Below are 6,062 nucleotides of genomic sequence, written 5' to 3'. Positions count from 1 at the left end.
TACAAAGTTTATTCATATTACAAAGTTTGTTCCAAGTTATAATGTTGCAATTAATCTATTCAAATAAATATAAAAATTGTCTTTTATTCATTTATAATTTTGTAGAATTAAAAAACTATAAACTTTGTAATATTTAAATTACAAAAAACCCCTAAAATTGATGGTTTGATGGTGTGGTCCTAGGGGTATATTTTTGTGAGGGTCGACGTTCACGTTGCGGGTGATCTCGGCGATCAACATTCTCTTCACCTGCAGGTAGAGGTATGCGAAACATAAAAGAAAAATCATATGCCCCGAAAGTCATCGATGAACTTGAGCCGGGAGAAGTGGAGTACTGCGGTGGATACGATCCGGGAGGAGGAGTATTGCAGTGGATACGAGCAAAGAGGAGTGGAATAATGCGGTGTATACGAGCCGAGAGGAGTGCTATACTGCGGTGGTAGTAGACTGAAGATATCAAACTCGAAATGATATTCATGTCCTGACGAGCCCGGGAAATAATCATTGACCCACAATTCCGGATGATAAAAACTATCCCTATAATGGGTATGCGACCGCTCGGGCTCTAGCTCAAGTTTAGGCTCGGGCTCGGGCTCGGGCTCTAGCTTTGGCTTTGGCTCATATGCCCCAAGTCGATGCATATGCGGGGGGAGTACAGTCGATTGCCTACCAAGTAAATATGGTTTTCCCGTACTGGAGTATCACTATATGTACTCTAACGATGGTTGCAAATCAAAAGCAATATCCATCTGAGGTCTTCGGGCCATCCGATTGTCCCACACTGCAATATATTTTTGGTTCACAACCCCCCAATTATTTCCATGTTTTCCTCTCTTGTTTATCCCGTGGAACTTCCCCAACTACATTGGCAGAGCCAGAATATACTATATGCAACCAAATTGCTAGAGTACTCGATCCTCGTTATACCACTCGACTGTTTGGAAATTGATAATGCATGCGTTAATGCACCACAGCTGTGAATGAATATGGGCAGACGAGGGAATAACAGCCGCAATTTCTGGTCTCCGATACGGCATCTATATGAACTGCACAATTAATAACATGGTTAAATTTTAACACGATTCGAGTAAGATATACAAAGTAATTACATGTCATGAATATTGGATTAGCTTACCCCTTCCTCAGCATGTTGTTCAATCATCAAACGGTATATCGGAACAGTGTATGACCTCCTGATACCCGGATTGGTACTCTATCTACGAAAAAAAATTACATGTTAGAATGGTATCGTTAGAATAGTATTATTAGAAAAAAAAATATGTCAATTAATTGCTATAACAAGTAAAATTTTGTCACTTATTCACCAGTGGAAAACGTATGCTTGGTGACTAACCAATGCCAAGAATCGCATCCGGTAAATAGCGCAAGACTGCAGCAATATGAGGCATCTGCCTATGTCTATGGCAGAAGGCTTTGTCATCCAACAAAGGTCACGATACAACATAGCCAGAACTGTGGAACCCCAACTATAAGAGCTAACATTCTGCAAATCAGTTAATAGGGGTAAATACATCAAATGATCCCTGTTATTGTTTGCATTTGGCATCAGTTCACCCCCTATAATATGTATAATGTACGTTCGAGCTGTGCACATCACCTCCTGGTCAGTGGCATTAATTGATAAATGCTCAAAATTGGCTTTCAACCATAGAAATCTCAAACTCGTAAATTTTGACTTAGCATCACTGGGCGAGACTCCTAGTAGGTTATAACAAAGGGCGTCCGACTCAAATATTGTAATTACGCCCATTATCGCATTCTCGTCGCTTGGGAGCCCAAGTTGCAGTGCAACATCCTTTAAAGTGACAATGCACTCCCCACACGGCAACAATACACCAAAACATGCTTTTAGCAGCGTTTTTTGGCCTTTAACGGCGCTTAGTATTTGCGGTGCTTACAGTAGCGCCGCAAAAAATGCCGCTATTGACAACGCCGCTAACTTTTGCGACATTTTTAGACATAAACGCCGCTATAGAACAAGACCTTTCGCGGCGCTTTCTCAAAAACGCCGCTAAAGAACAAGACCTTTAGCGACGCTTCTTCCACAAACGCCGCTAAAGATAATGACCTTTAGCGGCATTTTTCCCATAAACGCCTCTATAGAATATGACCTTTAACGATGCTTTTTCCATAAACGACGCTAAAGAACAAGACCTTTAGCGTCGCTTTTTCTACAAAAAGCCGCTAAAAACATGACCTTTAAAAATATTTAATTAAATAATATTTATTTCTATGATAAATATTATATTATGTTTTGTTTTTGAAACTTAAAATTTAAACTATATACATTTTAAGGATAAAAAATATTAATTAAATTAAATTTTCTATTAAAATTTTAACTTTAAAACTAAATATAAAAATTAATGAATTTAAATTTAGAATTTAAATATTATGTTTAAATAAATGAGCAATCTACCTCACAGTTCATCTGATCTATATTAACTCGACTAATTATAAAAGAAGCTACAAAACACGTAATAATTAACAATCATAGTTAAAAAAGCTAGTACACAAGGTAGCTACAAAACCCTATTTCAATAACGCCAAATTCAAGTTCTGACTAAGATAAACGACCATGGAATGCAACATTAAATAACATTTCACTTGAAGAAGTGCTAAGCCTTGGCTTTTCCAGCTTGAAGAGATTGAATCCTCTGCTACACCTTCAATATCTAAAGGATGCAAAACGAAATGATCAGATAAACCAACAAACTTGGTAAACAAGAGAGATATTAAAAATAAAAAATATATATTAGATACATACATACATATATATCTATATCGTTAGACACGTTAAAGATGTTAAAAAGATGTGAACATATGATAAAGACTTCTAAACTAAACCCAAACTCTTAGACACGTTACCCAGATTTAGCATGGGTATATTAGATACATACATATATCTATATCTATATATAATACAAGTATATTTAAAAAAATTAAAACTTCTTGTCATATATTTAAAACATCATACCTCATTTCTAAATATATATATATAAATAGAGAGTGAAGATTTAATAAATTAGACTAGCAAACAATAACACCATTATATGTTATCAGTTCAGAGCATGTATACACGGTATTATGTAACATATATGATAGAACATTCAGCTATAAGATTAAGCGCAAAAAAAGAAGAAGAAGGAAAGCTGAAGCAAATGTATACTATTTTCGGGAACCATATGCAAAGAATATCATTAATTCGATTTCAATTCCAATCCGACTAATTTCCTAACCAAGATGGGAGACGATGATTCAAGAGAATTTACAAGGAAAAAGGACAAAACCAAAGCCAAAACAATAATAGGTGACTGTAGACTCTGCTCATTAAAGCTCATATATTTGTGGCCAAAATTAAAAAGAAGACATTACTTGCTACAAACTCATATATGGTCAATATAAAACTCACCGTTAGGAACCAATAACGAGACCTTCCCGAGCGATGTTTGTTGTCACACGAAGCACTGCTTGTGCACTTAAAGGAGAGAGCTTTGACAGAAAAAAGTTCTCCGAAGAGCCCATCTCTGGATTCTCAGATACTACAGTTGAGAGACCGTGGGACTTCTCATATACAGTTTGCAGCTCCAAAAGAAGGGTTCGAGTAGCCTCCCGTGACTCTGGGAGCTGGTCGCTTAGTTGGGATGCAGCTACTTGTATCAATTTGTCAAATCCATATTCTTTAATTCCCTCAACACCCTGATAAAATCAAATGAATAAAAAAGGAAATTCATAAAATACGACAGGACATCTATCAAATCCTATAAAATAAAGCAAACAATCATGAAAATAAGTGAACAAGGATATCAAAGGTTGATATCCAAATAATCATTAGTATACATGAAAAAGTGGTGGGATAAAAAGGAAAAAAAAATAGTAGCTTTGTAAACCACATATACCAGAAATACCCATATATAGCTAGATGCTAACTACTTTAAATGAACTTAGTTAATAGAAATCTATATGAACTATGTTGCTGCAAATATAACAAACAACGGTACCATCCAAACCAATGAAACAAATTGAACATGATTAAGACTGGAAAAATAAAATGGACTTCCTTCTAGATAAATAAAATCGCAGTAAGCATATCAGATCCCAACTGCCTACCAGACGTGGAACACTACGACCATAGTACCCCTTGAACTTGGCTCTGTAAAACAAGCCCTTCCGAGCACATACTTACTATGCACTAGTCAAATTAAATCTAAGACACCCGATTCTCTAGTCTTTCTAGTCAGATAACCAAGTAAGAATTGGAGACTTACAACATACTATGCATTCTTTCCTTATGGAATATTGATAATCGACGAACATTATTGAGTGTTTCAACAACCAGAATCTAATCTTTAGAGTCAAGTCTAGGTAAGAGCTTCTGAAATAGGTATATATGCAAATCAGCAAACAGTACACCAAATATTAGAAATTGAAGTGTAAACTAAAAGTAAATTATACCTTAAGACATGTATCAACATCTTCTAGATCACTCAAGTTCTCAGATTCAATGTATTCTACTTCTGAATTAGCTACCTCCACTCCAACATTTACAGTTTCACCTCCATTTATTTGAACAGAAGTAGAGCTCTTATTGTGTTGCACATTTAAAGTTTCACCTCCATTTATTTGAACAGAAGACAAGCTTTTCTTCAGATGCTCTTCAACAATATAATCAACGAAAACGAAGATATCTAATTATGAATCTGCGTTCAAAGATATAATCAACAAAAACGAAGAAATCTAAGTAAATCTTCATTAAATTTGATTTACGAAGAGCAGCACCGGGGAAGAAGAAATACCGCAGAGGAATCAATAGATCCAAGTGGGTCATTGGCTCTCCAACATATTTGACAGTCTTCTTGAAAAACATGTCCTGGTTGAATACCTTCTCTGCCTGTAAGATTTATAATAGAAACGAAAAAAAAAACACAGCTGAAAATGCTTAGAAAATGGATGAGAAATATTAGTTACTTCTGATTTTAACATTCCCAGGAGATTAAGTGATCCATGATTCCCAAAGACAAGCATGGCCAGTTGAAGGAACATGATGCAATATGCAACAACGTAAGGTGTCTAAATCCCAAACCAAGGCATCAACGAGCATTTGGAACCCCTCCTCTCCTCCTAGTATCACAAAGTTCCTGTCAATTATCATTTCCTTTTCCCATTAGAAAACAAATCAAAACCCCCCATACCATAATAAATCAAAACTTTGCTACTCCATATATATATATACATATAATATCAGAAAAAAAAATATAGGGAAGAAGAGACTTGTGGTATGTAAAGATTAAGAGTCTCATCAGAAAAAAAAATATAGGGAAGAAGAAAAAATAGCAATGGGCATGGAGTTAAAAGTTTTAAAGGATGGTGTGTTTGTAAAGTTGGGGGTTTCAAGGGGGAAATTAGGGATTTTAGGCGGGGAAGATTTCAGGGGGGAAAATTTATAAGTGGCGCCATTTTTTAATTTTTTTTGACAAAAAACGCCTCTATTGCTTAACGCCGCAAAAAATTATTTCATTTTGAACAAAACGATGCTGTTTTGCTCTGCTAAAAATTTTTTATTTTGTCTATTAAAAATTATTAGTTAAGTGATTTTATAAAATATTTATTATTTTTTATAAATTGAATTTTTTATAAAAAAATCAAGTACTCTCAAAATAAATATCGTATATTTTAATAATAAAAAAATGATTAAATGGCTGTAATTAATTATTAAGTTATAATTATCCAATGTAAGCAATTAATCTCTCACATATCAAATTTTTATTAAAGATTGAGACATTAATAATGATTTTATATTATTCATTTTCGATCTAATCTCCATTTTATTAGAGATATTTCTTCCTAACTAAAATATAACTATTTTGCTAGATGTTCAATGTGGAATGATTTTAGTTTTTGTATTTCATTTTAATTTATTTGTTATAATTTGGTCTTATATATCCAAAATAGATAGTTACCTATCTGTATCAATTTGTTACATTATTTATTTATTAATGTTTTTTTAAATCTAATATTTAAATATATCAAATGGTTTAGATTAA

At 34.1% G+C, this 6,062-nt stretch overlaps 1 long non-coding RNA gene across 2 annotated transcripts; it reads right to left on the bottom strand.

The window, feature by feature from the left end:
* Window positions 1-2,369: 2,369 nt before the first annotated feature.
* Window positions 2,370-5,433, bottom strand: LOC107922195 (uncharacterized). 2 transcript variants are annotated; one of them, XR_001691199.2, is made up of 5 exons: window positions 4,815-5,414; window positions 4,474-4,718; window positions 4,287-4,393; window positions 3,431-3,717; window positions 2,370-2,693 (listed from the first exon to the last, which is right to left on the bottom strand). It is a non-coding gene; the product is annotated as an uncharacterized lncRNA (long non-coding RNA). The 2 variants fall into 2 exon arrangements; XR_001691198.2 differs by lacking the exon at window positions 4,287-4,393 and having other exon boundaries at window positions 4,815-5,433.
* Between the last annotated feature and the right edge of the window lie 629 nt (window positions 5,434-6,062).

The sequence above is a fragment of the Gossypium hirsutum genome, chromosome D01 (genome assembly GCF_007990345.1).
Source record: "Gossypium hirsutum isolate 1008001.06 chromosome D01, Gossypium_hirsutum_v2.1, whole genome shotgun sequence".
NCBI classification, from domain to species: Eukaryota; Viridiplantae; Streptophyta; class Magnoliopsida; order Malvales; family Malvaceae; genus Gossypium; species Gossypium hirsutum.
Note: the sequence above shows the minus strand (reverse complement) of the source record. Positions and strands in the feature narration are given on the sequence as shown.